General features: G+C 41.4%; 1 long non-coding RNA gene across 5 annotated transcripts in view; it reads left to right on the top strand.

Moving 5' to 3' along the window:
• LOC112653121 (uncharacterized) overlaps positions 1-19,859 on the top strand; it is a 72,192-nt gene that overhangs the window by 31,442 nt on the left and 20,891 nt on the right. The window lies entirely within an intron of this gene.

Raw genomic sequence — 19,859 nt, 5'->3', positions numbered from 1 at the left:
TCATAACCAAGCAAATCAAGGCTCAGCAAGAATAAGTAACTTACTATATGTTCTTGGTAGTAAGTGATCAGAGATGGGGTACCAGGTCAGAGCTTCTAACTCCAAATCCAGTGCTCTTAACCTCCACTTTATATTCTGTCTTGTGATAGGTGACTTCAATGACAGCATTTTTTTTAAGGGCAACAACATGAGGATTTTTACAGTCACAGAATAGAAATAATGAGAATAAGCACTTATTTCATCAAAAGCAGAGCTTTTAAAACTTTAATGTCTATACAAATAGCCTAGCGATCCTGCTATCCAGTTGGTCTAAAGGAGAGCCTGAGATTTTGCTTTCCCATGAACTCTTGCATTTAGCTATTCACAAATAGCTTTCAAATGAAGGCTTTCTGTTTTTCATAATTGCACATCCTTAGTTACATTTAATGCTAGGCATCTTTTATTTTTATTATTCGTGCTCATGTTATCTACCTTTCTGTTTAAGTCCTCATAGTACTAAGAGTTAGGTGGTATTTTATCACTAAGGACACAAGGTTTAGGAAGATGAAGTAACTCACCAAATGCCATAGGCAGCAAATGATAGGTGAGGCCAATACTGCTGGTCCGAGGAACTCACTTTGAGAACCACTGCTCTAGAGTATCCTCTAGGGAGTGACTTTTTAATTAACAATGATTAAAGGTGAGAACTCCACCAGATGGCAGCACAAGCTCATCATTTTGCGTTGAGGGACTTCCCACTTCCCCCTGAAGTATCTGACATTGGCAGATGCCCGACTTGACTTGTTAGGTTGTCTCAGGGAAATGAATCCGGTTCCCCTCACTCCTGAGGCTCTATGACATACAACCCGCGGTAGCACTTCAGTGTTGACAATGAGTTTTCATCAAGAGCATCCAGCTGGGACAGGGTATCATGCCCACAAGCTTCTCCCAAAAAAGCCTATTTCAAGAGGCTTGTAAATGAGAATGAAAAATTGTTTTCCATCGGTTGCTTTTTCATCACCGTGAGTTCAATTTGGGCACTTAACCAAGAATGGGAGGCATGGTTTGAAACGTCTGGCAGAATATGAGAGGAGGAAATGATTCATTCGCTGGGGGGGGGAAGGGCAGACCATGCAGGCAGAGAAACCTGAATTGGAGTCCAAAGATTCCGGGAAAATCCGAGCAGTGTGCTCAAGGACCATTAGCCTCCTGTCAGACCATCAGCTACAGGCCCCGCCTGCACTGGGGGGCCTCAGCCCATCCTGTTACTCAGTTCTTTTTTTCTTCTGAGCCCAAAAATAAAAAAATAATAATAATAATAACCATAAATAGGAATCCATCACTCCTAATGTTGCCAGTGCAAGCTTGGCGAGGTGAAAACCAATTAGAAAGGATCACAGATTCTTGATTTTTTAGTTTTAAAAAGACCTCAGAAGGGATGTCTGGGTAGCTCAGTCTGTTAAGCATCTGCCTTTGGCTCAGGTCATGGTTTTGGGATCCCAGGATTAAGCCCCACATTGGGCTCCCTCCTCAACTAGAAATCTACTTCTCCCTCTGTTCTTCACCTTGCTTATGCTCTCTCTCTCTCTTACTCGCTCTCTCTCTCAAGTAAATAAATAAAATCTTTGATAAAAATTTAAAAATTTAGAAACCTCACCAGCATAAGCCTGTGCACCGGGAAGGCTTGGAGCAGCGGCCTGTGGCGTACTGGGAGAGGCTGAAGTACTTAGGGTCCTTCTGCAGTCCCTGGGAAGGCCCCACCTTCTCCTCTCTCCTTATTCTGCAATCGCCATCTCTCCTATTGATGTAGGCAGCGTAGACACACACTACACAGGCTTTCAGATGCCTCACCAGCAGGGCAGATGGGTGTTGTGGAAAATGAAACAGACAGAAAAGGGTGGTTCGAGGCAGTGCCAGGCCGACCCTCAGGCCAATGGAAGCTTGTCTTGCTGCACTATTCAGGGCTCCAGGCAGGCGGAGCAGGGAGCCGGGGAGGGCTGGCCAGAGGACCATGGTCATGGGGAGACCAGCAGATTGTCAGTGACCCTATTATGTAAGGGTTACTGCTTCCAGAATTTACTGGGGAAGAGAAGGACAGGGAACACAGTCCATGCCACTGAGGCCAGGGAAATGGAAGCTGAGAGAGGCCAGGCTACTTCCCCAGAGTCCTATGTCTACAAAGCATGGATCTGGGCTACAAACCCAAGACTAGGGTCCAAGGTCTGCTGTGCAGGCCTGCAGACACGGGACTCCAATACTCATTAGATGTTTCCTGAATCAATGTATTTATGAGAGAAGTTGTACTTTGCAAAAAACAAAGAAGCAAACATGTAAAAGAAAACACCAGAAACAAGAAATTGATCATCTACAGATAGGTTAATGGCAAAGAGAGTAAGAAAGCCTTGGGCAAAAGTGTTGGGCAATTGGCTTTGGGCCACAGAGACCCCATGGCTCTTTCCTCTGGGTCTGAGGACTCTAGTTCTGTCCCAACAGGGCACAGTGCCCAGATGACTGGAGCCTTCAGCTGCACTTCCTTGCTGCTGCCTTGACCACACCTTTCTTTATGGCTCTCTGCCTTCTTCCCTTGATGCATGAGGCCATAGCCTGCCTGATTCATAGGCTGAAGCCCTGTGATAAGTTGCTACTGGGAATCATTTCATAGAAGAGACGCCTTTTATAAAAAGTAAAAAATTCTTCCAAATTAATTCTTCAATGCTTCTCAGCTATTGGTCACAGACTCCCCTGAGGATGTGGTAAAAGCTGCAGACCCTCTACCTTATAAAAGTGTGTGCATTGCACACACACACACTAGGGCACACAATTTCATGGAGTTCATTTATCCCTGAATCCTATCCAGAAACCCCAAGCTGGGAACTCTTACCCTAGATGGCCATTATCTGGGTTTGTTTACACTGAGATACACAAAATCCCATTGGTGCCATTTCGTAAGGGGTAAGCTAAGATAGAAAGGGAGAGAACTCAGGAATGATTCATCTTAAATTTGTACCTTTTGCATATTTATGTAGACAATGCTTTTAAAACTCTGGAAAAAAGTATTTTAAAAGGCAAAATATGGGCAGCCCTGGTGGCGCAGTGGTTTAGCACCACCTGCAGCTGGGAGTATGATCCTGAAGACCCGGGAGTCCCACGTCGGGCTTCCTGCATGGAGCCTGCTTCTCCCTCTGCCTGTGTCTCTGCCTCTCTCTCTCTCTCTCTCTCTCTCTCCCCCTCCTGAATAAATAAATAAATAAATCTTTAAAATATAAAAAAATAAAAAGGCAAAATATAAAGATATTATAATAAAGTGGTTACATCTGGTGAACAAGGAGGGCAAAGGATTTGGAGAACATTTCAGCACAGTGGGACGTGCAGTAGGCCAAGCTCTGTTCCCTGCACAGCCCTGGGCTCTCTCGGAGTGTTAGCTGATAGGTGTATGGAGTTGGGGATCCTATCCTGGTATGGGAAGACTGCACAGAGGAGACTTTAGTTCTATTACATAGTCCTACTAGGTCCACTCCAGGGCCTACTTCTAGAAAGGAGAGCACATTCCCAGGCCAGAGGTCAAATTTGAGCATTTTAGGATACTAGAGCAGCCCTTGAGGAAATCTGAGCTGTGTGCTTTGTTGGGGCTCACAGATGGTATAACAGAGCTTTGCAGTCAGACAGGCCAGACTCACCAACCATCCCTACCTGCCTGGCACTCTCCTGAAAGTCTTGCATCTCAGGAAACCCCTCAGTCCTGGGAAAACCAGAACAGTTGATCACGTTATCGGAGTTTCAGATTAGTGACCTGTGGGTGGGATGCTTAATCTCTCTGAGCCTCAGTTTTGCACATCTGCAAAATAAGGCAAGTAACCCATGGTTGAGGGGTTCATGATGACGCTGGAGCAATGCAGGTAATTGCCCAATATTTGGAGGCAGGTATAAGCAGAATGGCAGTCTCTTCTTGCTGCTGCTCTTGTTGCCTGGAAGGCCAGGCTTTCAGGGCTACTCAGGGCTACTCAGATGCAGGCACTTCCCTCCTCCGTGGCCCCTAGGGTCTCCAGACAAGTTACAAGGCCCCAGATCGAGTCAGGAGGACAGCACAGGATGAAAACATGACAGACACAAAGCAGTTTCAACCCCCTTTCTAAGACCTCGTCTCTCCCTCCCACAGATTCTTTCTCTTCATACTCCCACAAGCACCTCAAGCTCCCTGTCTTCCCCCTGGGGACAGGAGTTGCTACCAGTCATCCATACTTTAAATGATTGAAAAGAAACTCCTAAAACTGTTACCATTTTAATTTGTCTCATAAAAAAAATGGTTTTGTCTCCTGTTAGAGGAAATTCATACACCAGGGAGCTTGACCCTTTAATGGCTCTATCAGTTAGGCTAGATTCAGCTGCTCCTATGCAAAAGCACAAAATTAGAGTAGTTTGAGCAAGATGGAAGTTGTTTCTTTCTCACATAAAAAGTCTGGGATGGCAGTTTCAGAGCCGTCCTGGGCCGCGGCATCCTCACTCTTCTCCTCCTTCCACCCAAGTGCTGCCTTCCAGGCTGAGGGTCGCTTCCTGGTCCCAGAAGGTGGTTGGAGTGCCAGTCATTACGGGTCATCTAAGGGCAGAAGAAGGAGGAAAGGGAAAAGGGGAGAAAAGATACCTACTGGGTGAGTCAGTTCCATTTAAGCGGGTTTCCAAAAAGGCCCAAGCAACACCTCATTGGCCAGAGCTTAATCCCACGGTCACTACTAGTTACAAAAGATTTTGGGGAATAGACACTTCTCCAGGGTGCACTGCAGCCTCCCATAAAGAGAGGCCCAGATACTAAGGAAGGAAAGGAGAATGCACCTAGAAGTTGCACCAAATGGGGAGGCCACACTGGTAAAAGCTTTTGTCCTTGTTCTCCCTGATGGGGAGGCGACCAGAGTCATGGTAGCAGCAAGTCCCTCTGTCCCCCAGTTCTGGTGACCAGACCAAATCTAGGTGCCCCTCAGTGACCAATAAAAGAAAGAATGAAAGGAATTATACTAATAGTGGGGGGAGGGATGTGCTCAATTACTAGTCGTGAGGTCAGATTTCCAAGGGATCTTCTATCTGAGGATTTTAAAAACCACAGTCAACTTTTCACCAATCTGTGGGTTTAAGGTTTGTTATATTCTCTTAGGATTCCATTTATAGCTTCCTGGTTGTTCCTCATTTGTGTTATGAAACTAAATTCCGAAAGCAGCCAGGATCTCTTAAGAACAAAGGCTATTTCTTTTCCAGTATGTATTGATCATGACTCACATAAGAAATACGTAATGCCCGATGAACATTCAGCTCATGACTTAGAATTGGTAATACAGCAGTAGCTGATTGTTGAGGGAAAAATTAATCTTCTGGGACAATTTCCAGCCTGTTAGAGGAGGAGTAAATCATTTCGGCTTAGTTGCTACTTGCAAACCGGAGCTAGGATTTCTCAGCTAACATTACTAAGGACATCAGATGGTTACAATGCACATAGTATTGAACCTGATGCCCAGTATGGGCTCCTGATTCTTTTTCTGTGGACACATGATTCTCTCCCACATTCAGGCTTAATCTCAGAAGTACAGGCAATAAACTAAATCACTCTTTCAGCTAAAAAGAGCAAGGAGAAGAAAGGGCTAGAGTTGGCTGCACAAATATGACAGCTATGACCCATGATGGAGCACACTGGAGATGTGAGTCTGACTGACCAGAAGGAGAGTAAGAAACCTGAAGTGCCCTGAAGAACACCAATCGATTCAGGGAAAACATTGAAAACAAAGGAAACTGGGGGGTATATTCATTTTAAACTGAAAAATGAGAAGGGATGGGCCCTTTTCTCAAGAGTGAAAAGCAAAATTTGAGATGTACACGCAGCTGCCATGGGCAGACTCATCATGGAACCTTCTAGAAGGAGATGACACACTGCCAGCAGCGACCACAGCAGCTAGAGTACGTTAACCCTGATGGAGAAAGAGCACTTAGTGCCAACTGCTTTCGGATTTCAAAGCAGTCAGTCACGTCCAACTGTGTCTCTCGGTGAAAGCCCCATTACATGAGGAATGTAAATCAGTTTTCCTCCACAAATAGATTGTATCTCTGGTATTTCATAAGTTGGGTCAGACCCAATGTAACTCAATAATTTTTATAACCTGATCCTCTTCCTCTGTGATTGTGTCTTAGCGACAGACAGTTTGCAGGATCTTAAACACAGTAATAACATTTGTTTTCATTAGTCTCAAAACAAGCAGTGAAGGGAATATTAAAGTTAACGGACACTGCTGAGTTCACGGGACAGCTTGTGGGGTCGAGCATGGGACCCTTGAGTTAATCCTCTCACAACTCAATAATGATAATAGCCTACTGTCAAGGGGAGTGTCCCCTGTGACTCAGGCGCTTTACAATAGCTTTACATACTTATTCTCATTTAATTCTCCCAACAACACTCTAAGGGAGTATTTACATCCCCATTTTTTAGAACAGGAAAGTACAACTCAAGGTCTTATTGATACCAAGTGGTAGTGTACTTATTCAAATCTGGGTCTGTCTGAATCCAGATCCATGCTATCTTCTACATTTGGTTGCCTTATGAAGACTCAAATTCCTTTCTCCTCTGACATCATTTTAGCATACCTTCTTGGAAAAAAAGGAAAGAAATGTTAGGGCTTTTTTTTTTTTTTTAAGATCACAATAATTTTGTTATTTTTTTAAATGAAATGTAAGCCAGAGCTTTCTGCACATTTTTCTAGGTTATCATTAGGCCTATCTTTTATCCACATCCTGTCCTGGGGCTCCCCACGAGTGTTTATAGGTATTCCTGATTCAAAGGAAGAGTATTCTGATACTCACCCTGCATGTGGGCTTTCTAGGCACACCTTTCTTTGGGAAAGAGGCAACTATTCTTAGACGGTAGAGCATTTCAACCCACCGACTAAGCATATGGCATCGAACGGGTTTAGAAGAGTGGGAAAATAGAGTGTGATTCCGATCTTATAAGCAAACATGCACGTGTCTAGTTTGTTTCATAATATATGCATGTAATGATCTGGAAAAAAACTATACCAGAATTATAGCAATAGAACACTGGATGGTAAAATCCCAAATGATTTTTCTTTTTTCTTTTTGGTGTTTTCAAAATGACCTAAATAAATGGATATTGCTATTACTAAAAAAGTAATAGTTGTTTGGTTTTTTTTTAAGATTTTATTTATTAGAGAGAGAAAGAGAGAGATAGCATGAGCAGGGGAGGGGCAGAGGAAAGGGAGAGAATCTCTGGCAGACATCCCCAACTCAGGGCTGGATGCCACAATACCCACCCCCGCAAGACCAGACCTGAGCCAAAACCAAGGGTTAGACTCTTAAGGGACTGAGCCACCCCGGCACACCCCTCTCAAAATGATAGTGTTAATGGGTGCACGACTTCTCAAATTGTGCAATAAGTGGTTGGAGGCACAGCTGTATAGCATAAGGCCTCTTAATATTGCACCCATCTGTTGTTTATCAATGTCATTAATAACAAAAAATCTCTGATATCTCTTTGCCACGTTTTCATTAGCTGGAAAAAGATCAGCTAGTCTCAAAAACTGATAAAGCCGAAAGACTCTCCATGGACTTACTATGAACCAGCATCATTTAATAAGCAAATATGCTCATCCCTTTGTATGGCTTTATGTTTGCATTCCCTCTGCACAAGGATTGTTTCTGGAGATAAGAAATCATGGCATCATTTTGGTTACCTATTTCCATGGCAACTCATGGATTCAGGGAAGAGATTTGTTGTGGGGACTTGTCTTTCTACGTTAGGTCAGTTCCCTGTGAGACTGCCGCATCTGTTGTAAATATCTGAAGCAGAAGTGAGATTCGGTTTTGGTTCTCAGAACTCAGATTAATACCTGTAATTCTGTGAGCAGCACTAAGGAGTAGCAGTACTCTGGAAACATCTCATTTTTCACAACAATTCTCTCTTTAAAGATCACAAAAGAAAATTCTTTTTAGGGTTACTAGTGTAGAGTGCAATAATGATGGTTTTTCCTGTTAAGTCTCTACAGGCATGCTGACTCACTTGCACTCACTTGCACACACAAGCACACAAACACACACACACACACACACACTCACAAAGTAGAATATGAATTTTCTTGTAATCTTTACTCAAATGAAATATCTTCCATGAATTCTCAAAATTTTGTCCGGTATTCTCTCCTTGTAATGTTTTCCTGGTAAATCCTTAAAAATGGCAACAAAATTGTGTAGAAAGCTAGAAGTCAGAATTCTGATGATCTTTTTACCACGATCTCTGTGATCTTGGGCAATTGCCCTAATTTAGAGACTTAACAGCTAGGAAAGCTTGGGACGGTTTAGTAACTGTGCTAATTTCTCACCACTATAATCATCTAAGCTAATAAAAGGAAGGAAAAGTAGTTTGTGAAAAGAGTGAAAAAACTGAAAAGAGAAAATTAGGATTATCTCTATCCCTCCCTCCAGTATAACCTCTGTTCCTCTTCCCTCTGTAAGTGCAGGGCCATAGAAGGAAAGAAAGAATGAAAGAGGTCACTTTCTTTTTGGCCAAGCACACGTATGAATGTTCAGGTTATTGTTTACTTTAGGTTCAAGCAATGTATTCCCACAAAAAAAAAAAAAAATCCATGAGGTTGTGGGAGGTAGAAGATGGCTTATTTAATGTCCATTAAATTTGTACCCACCAAGTCCTCCCAGACATTCAGGGATGTAGTTTTGAATTTTCAGAATAAAGAATATCTCTCTCTATTCTTTTTCACTCACCCTCATAGTTTTTATAAAAAGAAAAAGAATTTATTAAAGGATACCAGAAGGCTCATAGACTTACTAAGATGGCAAATCTCTGAAGAACAATATGTACTCACATTGTAAGTGTTTCTCTGGGACTACAAAGCCCTGGGGAGAACAAGAGACAGAAATTAGGTTCTGCTGGCTAAGCAGATTGGTCCCTGTTTGTAATCTGGGAAATTCAGGAAAAGAAACACACTTAGCAGCCTTGGCCTTAAGGAGTCACTCTTACCTGTAGGTGGGCCCAGAAGAAGCAACTGAACCAACCAAATCTCATCTGCTCTTTGACTTTATATTAAAACCAGGCCCTTAGGGTAAGCTGATTATGTATTTTTTTTCTAGGGCCTTCAGATGTTACTAAACTGTCCCAAGCTTTCCTAGCTGTTAAGTCTCTAAACCAGGATTCTAGCCCAGAGTCTACGGCCTTGATGGCACAAGTATGGTTTGGGGACAAGCAGTGTCAGCATCACCGGACCTTCTTATTTCACATGTCCTAGCGCACGCTTCTCAACACATAAGATGAACGTAATACCTGCTTCATTTCCTTCAGAGGTTGGTTGTGAAAGTCTGTGACAAAGTTTTTACTGCTCTGCTCTGCAGAAGAATGAGAAAATTCAAGATAGTACAGGGAGTTTTCCAAAAAAAGTCCATTTTAGGCTATTTAAAGGACTTTTTTTGTGTGTGTGTGAAATGACCTTGCTCCTTTGCTAAGATCATGTTCTTCCTTTCATCAGTGGTGATGATATGGTATTTGGTAAGTTTTTGTCTCTCAGATATCAATTATTTGACAAAACACAAAGTTGGACAATCTAGTTGTTGTTGTTGTTGTTGTTGTTGTTCTTCTTCTTCTTCTTCTTCTTCTTCTTCTTCTTCTTCTTCATTTTACTAGTCTGGAAAACCCTAAAATTTGCAATCTACCATGAAAATGTTTGGAGAGCTACAAAACTGAAAAAAAAATTGTAGTGTTACTGTTTTCTCAATTAAACACAGAATATTCCTTTTTTTTAAAACACAGAAGGTTCTTGAGGAAACTTCTGAAGGGAATGTGTTCAGTGCCCAGAAATATAAATGTCCTATCTTCTGGTTCATGTGGCCTACTGGAAGGAAGAGGAGAGGCAGAGAGGCTCCCAGCTAGGTGATCTGCCCCTTTATGCCACTAGGAGGCATTGGGACCCTCTTCAAGTCCCAGACCTCAGGCACCAGGCTTGCCTGGTGGTAAAGGAAACCCTGAAGGTGGGACTTACTTACCCATTAGCCATACTTTTATTTTCATTTCACTGGACATGTGGCTTACCTTACAAGCTGAAGAGGAAAGATTAGTTGCTGTGTCGATTGCCATCGGAGGTTCTGTTGTAGGAGCAGAAGCCCAGTTGAAAGTGGAAATAAGGTTACCTTTTCTTGCAAATTGAATGTAAATTAAAAATTAAAAAATATAAAAAGGTTACCTTCTACAAACATTTAGAAAGGAAATAAATCCTTTTGTTTTTTTAAAGGATCTTTATTCTGGGATCATGACCTGAGCCGAAGGCAGATGCTTAACTGACTGAGCCCCCCAGGTGCCCGGAAATAAATCCTTTTAAGCATTGTTGGGGGTTTTTTTTAAATGTTTTTTATAAAGATTTTATTTATTTATTCATGAGAGACAGAGAGAGAGAGGCAGAGACACAGGCAGAGGGAGAAGCAGGCTCCCTGCGGGGAGCCAGATGCAGGACTCGATCCCAGGACCCCGGGATCGTGACCTGAGCCCAAGGCTGACCTGACGCCCAACCGCTGAGCCACCCAGGCCCCCCAGCATTGTTGACTTTTTAAAGCATCCTTTCAAAATCACCATTTCAGTGCACAAAAACTTTTCCCTACTTAATTATCTTTTTATCCTTTACTACGAAAAGGCCCTATCTGTAATAGTACGCGCTAAATAGTTTTGGCAGTTTACCTTGTTTTAACTTGTTTTTTAAGACGCTCTATAAAAGAGGAAGTTAATAAATTGCTTTAGCAGGTCAAACAGTGTCCCATGGCTAAAATGTTTGAAACTCAGAGAGTGTCACCCAATATCTTGCTGCCCAGAAGAAATATCCTCAAAGATGGCAAGAATCAATTTAATCTCTATAAATACATAGCATTAATACTGTGTATATAAGCCGAATATGGTTTCTATTTCTGTTTGATAAATATAGCCGAGAGCACATGAAACATTAAAAATGGAAGGAAATACGGAAATCATACACCCAGCCTCTCTGTAGGAGATTGGGTGATGTTGTGCAAAGTGTGCAGGTTTGCGGTGCCTGCATGGTGGCTCAGTCAACTGAGCATCTGACTCTCGCTTTTGGCTCAGGTCATGAGCTCAAGGTCATGAATTTGAATCCCACATTGCACTCTGTGCTAAGCCTTAAGCCTCCTTAAGATTCTCTCTCTCCCTCTGCCCCTCACCTCTGCCAGAGCTTGAGCTCTCTGTCCCTCCCCCTCCAAAAAAATGTGTATAGGTTTAGAGTCAGGCAGACAGATCTACCCCAGGCTTGCCTCTGCCATTTGCCAGCTGTAAAGCCTTAGGCTGTCATTCATCACTCACTACTCTGCTTCCTTATCTGTAGAGGGAGGATAATAATATTCTGAGATAAAATAAGTCACAGACCCGGGAAGTGAAGTGGCTTTCTCCAAGCTGCCCAATTAGTTTAACCTTCAGAGCCCAGGTTAGAAAGCAAGTAGGGGTCCTGTTTCTTGCACATTTAGAACATAAGCAATTAACGAAGACCTCATCACTGAAGGAAGCTGTCATAAGATAACACAACTGCCTTTCATGACCTGGCCCTTCTCAGCCCTAGAATGGCCAGTATATCATTTATAATAGAGCACCATGACCTAGGAATAAAGTCTAATGGCAGTTGTATAAGATTTCCACCTTGAAAACTAGAAGACAAGACTGAGAAGAAAACAAAGGAGATCTAATGTAGGGAGAAGCTGTTTTCCTTGTATCAATATCATTTCTTCCATAATTGATCTATAGATTCAGGGCAATCCCTATCATAACCCCAGCAGACTTTTTTTGGTAGACATTGGCAAGTGGATTCTAAATTTGATATAAGAAATTAAAAGACCTAAAGTCACAATCTTGAAGGAAAAAAAAAGTTTTGGTGAACTTGAATTCTGTACTGCGTATCTCTCCCCTGAAGGACACAGAGGAATTTAGCATTTATAACAAATAATGCCTTGCCCCTCGGCATAAGAGACGGGCAAGTGTCTTTGAGTCCTCGAAATCAGTGACCTATCTTTGAAAGCCAGTTCCTCCTCACTGAATGACATATAACATGGAAAAATCAACTCCAGAGCCTGATACTGGGCTTCGGGGAAGTTCATTTCCCCCTTCCTTTTTTATTTCTCTTTCCTTGAATATAGTAACATTAAAGGTAGAATTAAACAGCTTCCAGCCAAATGGAGAAGCATTATTCTGTCTTTGAGAATAATGTCCAGCCAAATGTCTTCGACATTGGTTTTGAAAGTCTAAATGATTTGAAAAATCAAAAACCACAAATTTGTATTTCAAAAACCAAACCAAGGTGAAACGGGTGGAGAAATGTAATCTTTGGCCTGACAACCTCTTATCAAGAGTTAAGATCAAGTAGTCCTGCTGCTTCCTACTTATTGTTTCATGAGGAAGGAAAATGATAATATTTCTTATGGGCTAAGATATGAGGGAAAACTAGCCTTTGGGCAATGTCTGCAGTGAAGGGAAGCAAGGAAAGGAAGAAGCCCTGTTCCACAGGACCACCAACGTTAAGGGGGCTCATGTGGTGGGAGCTATGGCCCCTCCAGGCCAGGGTCCGCTCCCCGCTGCAGAGAGTGGTCAACAGGAGCCTCCAGCTGTCAGCTCCACTCAGGAACCTCAGCTGCAGAGAATCGCTTTACCTGGGCAGCCTTGTACGTGGCCACTGAATGGCAGGAAGGGGTTGTAAGAAAGGCCCCACCATTTGGCAGGATATGTGACAACGCTGCCTGACATTTCTCTTCCAAGAACGCCCCCTGGCTTGGCCAAGGCTTTGCCAAGCTTCCACTGCAGGCCAGTTTCTCCCACTGCTCAAGCCTTCTTCTGTCCACAAGTGCTACTCCTTATAAATATCCCACACCACACACAATGCCTCAGCATCTCCTTCAGAGAATCAAGCCTATAACTAAAAGCATCACACCTTCCTCAGAAGTGCGTGCTGACCCTTTGCCCAGTTTCTGTCGGAGAGTTCACACAGAGCTACATAGGAGGGTTGCTCTAGAGTTAGATTTCACTCTAACTGGTACCTCAGCTTTGCCTTCCAACCTTGTCTCCCAACACACCTCCCATGAGCCTCCCACTCAAGCAGCGTGTGTTTGCTCACTTCCCAACTTTAAAACCCAGTCCTCTGCTACCTTAGAGAATGCCCTCCCGGGCCCATCCTGCCCAACCTTGACTAACACAGGCTGAGCCATGAGTCACAGCACTTATTGGTGTTGACTCTGGCAGGGATGAATTTCTTTGCTATCAAGTGCTATAAATTTTGCAAACACAGAGTTAAAGCACAGCCAAGCCCTAGACCAGCTAAGCCTGGGATATTGTGCTTCAGAACAAGGAGGCAGTGCCAGGCCGCTCTGGGCCTGTAACCTGAGGAGGTCTGATCTACCTATCACACCTTCCTGCTTTTGACTCATATTTATGGAGCACTGTCCTAGCACTGGGGACATACCACTGAATAAAACAATCATGTTCCCTATCCTCAGAGATTACTGTCTAGGGTGAGAAATAAAAATCCAACAAGCCAAGGGGCACCTGGGTGGTGCAGTTGGTTAAACGTCCGAGTCTTGGTTTCGGCTCAGGTCTTGATCTCAGGGTTGTGGGATTGAACCCTGCGTCAGGCACCACGCTCCATGTGGAGTCCACTTGAGATTCTCTCCCACTCTCCCTCTGCCCCTCCCTCTCCTAAAATAAATAAATAAATCTCCTTTTATTTTTTTAATTTTTTTGTATATATATTTTTATTGGAGTTCGATATGCCAACATATAGCATAACACCTAGTGCTCATCCCATCAAGTGCCCCCCTCAGTGCCCATCACCCAGTCTCCCCTACCCCCTGCCCAGCTCCCTTTCCACCACCCCTTGTTAATAAATCTCCTTTTAAAAAGTCCAAACAACCAGCAAGTGAACATAATTGCCTGTACAGGATACTAACAGGAAGCAGTGATGGAAAACAAAGGTGAAAAGTGGGAATCTACTTAGATGGTAGGGTCAGGAAAGGCCTCTCCAGAAAAAGACACTTAAGTTGGGACTGAAAAATAAGAAAGCATGATCCAAAAAAAAAAAGGAAGCATGATCCATAGAGAGTCAGGGAGACAGCCTTCCAGGCAGAGAGATGATACCCACGCATCCCTCGTTTATTGATCAATTCCAAGATGAGGAGCAATATGTAGGAGGGAAGAAAATCATCTTTTAATCACACAAGAGATGAAGTGTCATATTGACTTACGAAAAAAAGCTTTATAAGTTTCGTTTGTTTCAACCTACAACTGATTTTCTGGGTTGGGTTTGTGTGGTTTTGTAATCACTTGTAGTGTCCTGAGCTAAATATATGGCTTCGTGGCTCTGCTGTTGTACATTTGATACCCTCTGCCCAGAATTTATTTCTCCACTTTCCACTCTTAGAGCCTTTCCCTGCTTCAAGGTTTTCTTAAAGCATCTTTCTTTTATTTTAATAGCATTTCTAAAAAATGAGATTAGCCTCACATGACATAAAATTCACTATTTTAAAGTATTTGTTTTGTGGGGTTTAGTATATTCGCTATATTTTGCATATTCTAAACATCACCATGATCTAATTCTAGAACATTTTCACTACTCGAAAAAGAACACTAGTACCTATTCCCAGTGAGTCTCAGTTCTCCTCCACCCTCACCCCCCCGGGTGACCACTCATCTACCTTCTCTCTCCATGGATTTGCCTATTCTGGACATTCATAGAATTACAATCATACAATCTGTGGCTTTTTGTGTCTGGCTTCTTTTACTTAGTATAATGTTTTCAAGGTTCATGTTTATTGCAGCATGGACCCATACTTTACTTTTCTTTATGGCTAAATAATATTCTAGTGTGTATATATACAAATTTTGCTTATCTATTCATCAGCTGATAGACATTTGGATTGTTTCTACTTCTTGACTATTGTGAATAATGCTGCTTTGAACACTGTATACAAGCGAACATCTGTTAATACCTGTCTTCATTTTCTCAGGTATATATTTAGGAATGGAATTGCTAAATATATATTATTATTAGGTCGTATGGTAATTCTATATTTAAAATTTTGAGGAGCTGCTAAGATGTTTTTCACAGAAGCTGCATCATTTTAAATCCCCATAGCAGTGTATGAGTATTTCAATTTCTCCACATCCTTGCCAATACTTGCTAATGCCTTTTTAAAAAAAATATTACAGACATCCTTGTGGGTGGGGAGAAATATCATGGTTTTGCATTTCCATAGTGTGAGAAAGAAGTACACATGCATTCTTTTGCATGTAGATCCTCAGTTGTTCATAACCACTTGTTAAAAAAAAAAAAAAAAGACTGTTCTTTCTCCCATTGAATGTCCTTGTCAATCTTGTCAAAAGCAGTTGACCATAAATGTATGGGGTTACTTCAGAACTCTCAGTTCTCTTCCATTGGTCCATATTTCTATCTGCACACCAGTGCCACATTTTCTTGATTACTGTAGACTTGTCAGTTTGAAATTGGGAGATATGAGTCCTTCAACTGTGGTGTTCTTTTTCAAATTCTTTTGACTATTCTGTGTCCCTTGCAGCTGGAAATTTCAGAGGGATTGCATCAAACCTATAGATCAGTTTCAGTAGTATTGCCCTAACAATAATAGTAAATCCTCCAATACATAAACACGGGCTATCTTTTCATTTATTTAGATCTTTAATTTCTTTTAACAATGTTTTATAGTTTTAAGTATATGAGCTTTATAGTTCTTTGGTTAGATTTTTTCTTAAGTGTTTTTCTTCTGATGTTATTATAAATGGAATTGTTTTCTTGATTTTCAGAGGAGGCATTTTCTCTTATGTGAAACTTTCCCTGACCTTCACTTCCCCCAAGTGAAGTCTGATAAGTCTTCACTCAATGTTCTCCCTCCGCCAGGCAGATATCTCTATTATTAATACTCACCACAACATACCAAAAGGCCCAAATCTGTATAATGTCAATTTCTCCTACTTGTGGACAGAGACTGTGTTCTATTTATCTTTTTTTTTTTTTGTCCCTAAGACTTACTTTGAGACACTCACAAAGTAGGGGCCCTGTAAATGTTTATGGAATAGATAAAGAAAGAAATAATTGCCACCACTGAGGGTTTTCAATAAGACTGAGAATATCAGTTAGGAATGCCAGGGAGAGAGAGGGGTGGGGAATGAGGCTGGAGAGACAGGTGGAATGGAGACTAGAGCTGGTATTTCCCTCTCCATATGAAGGGGAGTAGTAGCACCATAAGGATGATTACACTGATGTTGAAAGAAGATCGATAAGTGATTTGGGCTGGGGAGATGTAGGTCTAGAGAGTTTCTGCCAGGAACTTGCTGCAGTATAGTTGTGAGGAAGTGAGTCTAGTACGATAAATATATGAGGAAATGGAAAAGAAGGAAAAGATGTGAGAGGTGTTAGGACTTCAGAATTCTTGGGACTTAGTGGCTAGTTAAACTTGAAGAACAGGAGGAAATCCATGAATATTATGTGAAATTATGAACTTAAAGTCCCTGCCAAATAAATGTTCAACATGTTAGTTCTCCTCTTCTTCCTCTTTTTCAGTATATGGCATGCTTTCCGCACATGAACTTCAGGTAAATGGAGCCAAGCCAAATAGACTCTTATCTTGAAATAGGGGACCAGAGATCTGGGATGAGAGAGAATGTAAGCAGACTCATTTCCTGAGTGTCAAGGGCACCTTTTTTTCTAAATCCTATCAGCAAAAAAGCACTGAGTAGTGCTCCCACTGAAGTGAAATATGTTTTGTACAACATAGTTTGCATTTTTGACCAACGTCTAATATATTCTACAAGGCCAACATTTTTTAAGGCCAATATTTTTTAATCTATTTGAAATTTTTAAGCTCACTAGACCACAAGGGTGAAAATAAGACCACAAAGTTATTAGTGATTAAAAACAAACAAATATTTGAGTTCTGACTGTTCAGCAATATTGGGGATTGAGAAAAGCATTAGGCAAGGTCTCTTCACTTAGAGAACTAACAATCTAGTTGGAAGGGGAGATATGTGTAATTCCAAAGAATCATAGGGTGACTCAGCACTGAACTTTGTGGTTCAGACTTTGAGTATTCTAGAAATCCTGACAAGAGGATGATCTTCAGAGGCTTTATGCCTAGAGTGAGAGTAGGCTCTGACACCGTAGATGGTGAAATTTCTAAGACTAAGAGTATCCCAGGCAAGAGCCATGTGAGCAGACTATGTACCTAGAAATCGGTTTTGACATTCAACTGGGTGAGAACATTTAAAACTTCTTAGTCAGAGGGAGTCATTGTGTTGAGGCATTAGGGGGAAATAAGGAGAAATAATAGAGGGTACAAGCAAATTACATGGACTTCGCTTTTCTCTTTGTTCCCAAATCCAAAATTTGATGGGGAGAGATGAGAAAGCCTGGAAGCAATAAATGCTGATATGCACACATTGAAGGAAAGCCTAGATACAATCACTCTCAGAATTCATTGGGAATTGGGAATTATATATAGAATCAAGAAGTTGGACAGGATTTTTGAATGGTTGGACTCCAGCTCTCTGGGCTGAGTCAGGATAAGTCTAGGATAATCATCCTAGACTAATTTAAAACTATATTTTAAAGTTTCCAGATACAGAGTCTGTAATCTCCTTGATAACTTTTCAATTCCAAAGCAACCTTCACATCAGTGCACTGAAATATCTCCATTGTGACTTAAGTCCCATTCATTTGTTCTGTCCTAGTGGATATCAGGAACAGATGCTCACCACTAATTTCACTAGCTACTCAAGACTAGGCTACTGCCATTCAGATGCCTCTTTCAAACATTAAATGACCCTCTTCTGTGCTTAGTTAGAAAATTGCTTCTGCTTCAGGTTGTTTAAAGATTCTCAATACAGTTCATAATAAATAAATTTAGATGGCTTATTTCCCTCTACTTTTCCCTATTATCAACTTCATCTCCCAACCAGATCCTAAAACTACAGTTTCTCTCAATAGCTAACATTTAATCTTAGAAATGTCCATTTCCATTTGGTCCAGGTATATAACCATCTGGAAGGAGCCAGAGTTTAAGAATCAAACAGGCTTAGATTCCCAACCTGATCTCTCTATGACTCAGGTTTCCTTATCTGCAAAAGGATAATAACAGTACTAACCTTGCTAGGTTTGCTGTGTAGAAATTATGAAAAATACTGCCCCCTGAGATTGGTGCAAAGTAAGCACTCTATCATAGTTATTACTCACTGTTTTAAGTCTCACCCTATCATAAGTAAGCTCTGTGACTTAACTTCTCTGAGCCTGTTCCCTCATCTGATCATGAGTATAAGACCCGTCTTACAGGTTGGTGTAAAAATGAATAAAACATAGTGGCACTCAATTAATGGCATTATTAATAACAGGAAAAATCAGGTACTCACAAAAGCTTGTCCAGTCTTACCTTGTACTGAAGGAAATGATCCTGAATTTCAGCTTAAAAACCTATTTAAAGACAGACATTTCCCATTTTTCTCTAAAGTTTTCTTTAATTTCTCAATATGCCCAGCAGAGTTTGTTTGGCAAGAATTAAAAAACAGAATTCTTCAGATATCTTTAGATTATTGCCGCTGAACCTCAAACTAATATTAAGATATTTTGTTAGATTTTGGGATGAAGGAAATGAAAACAGAATTATGAAAAGAGATAGATAATGAAGAGAAATGTTGAATGAATGAAAGACTGGATAGCATTTGGAAATGTTTTCAAATGTGAATTTACAAAGAAGGGTTTTATGTACAACCTTGAGTCAGTGGTGGTTGTGACCAGGAGGTAGAAGAAGTCAATATGGCTGCTGGCCTCCCCCTCAGATATTTGTGCAAGTGTGAGAGACAACAAATTCTCCACTCTGAAGCAGCCATGCCCAACAACAGGTTACTCTTGGAAGGCTCAGCTTCAGCTGCATCTCGGGAGGGGCCGGTACAGGAATAGATCAGAATCCTCCTCTGGGGTTTACTATCAGTTGCCTGCCTCTGTGTGCAAGGCTGGAACTATGAATATAAAATTGTGTTGTAGGCTCAGATCAGGGGCAGCACTAGGACAGGAAATAGCAACTCTGAGGGCAGCAGGCACATTCTCCCTCCTGAGCCTCAAAGGACATCTGCTTTTTGGTAGGTAGAAGAATTTGACTTCAAGTTCATGAATATTCTAGAATTTTTTAACATGACATATATGGAATACACTTATTTCTTTTTCCTTTTCAATGTTGAAAGCCTGCTCAAATCCCAACAAAAAGAATCACGAGAGGGGTGCCTGGGTGGCTCAGTCAGTTAGCAGCTGATTCTTGATTTCAGCTCAGGTCATGATCTCAGGGTCTGAGGACTGAGCTCTGCAATGGCTCCATGCCCAGTGGGGAATGGAGAATCTTAAGATTCTCTGTCCCTCTCCCCCTGCCCTTACTCCCACCCAACTCATGCACGAGCTCTCTCTCTCTCTCTCTCTCTCAAAAATTGATAGATAAATAAATATAATAATCATGAGGAATGTTTTAAATAGTAAGAAAAGTTTAGTTTCATGTTATACTAAAAAAAAGTTCAGTGTGAAATCATTTCTACCTAAAATCTTAAACTTCAAGAAATTTAGATTTTTAAAAATTATTTCATCAAAACCTGTGTTGAAAACGACCACCAAAATTGAGGATGAGTAAAGATCATCTCTTGACTGATGAGGAATATTTTAAATTATTTATTTTTTAAATATGCCATTTGTTTACATATTAAAGATTCAAGAAAGGTGAAAAAAATACAACAAAAACTCTTCCTTTCATCCTGTCCTCCAGCTACCTGTTCCTCCTCTAAAAGACAACTGATGTGAGTGGTT

This window comes from Canis lupus, chromosome 3 (assembly GCF_003254725.2).
Source record: "Canis lupus dingo isolate Sandy chromosome 3, ASM325472v2, whole genome shotgun sequence".
Classification (NCBI taxonomy): Eukaryota; Metazoa; Chordata; class Mammalia; order Carnivora; family Canidae; genus Canis; species Canis lupus.
The sequence above is the reverse complement of the archived record's forward strand: the minus strand, read 5'-3'. Positions and strand labels throughout refer to the sequence as shown.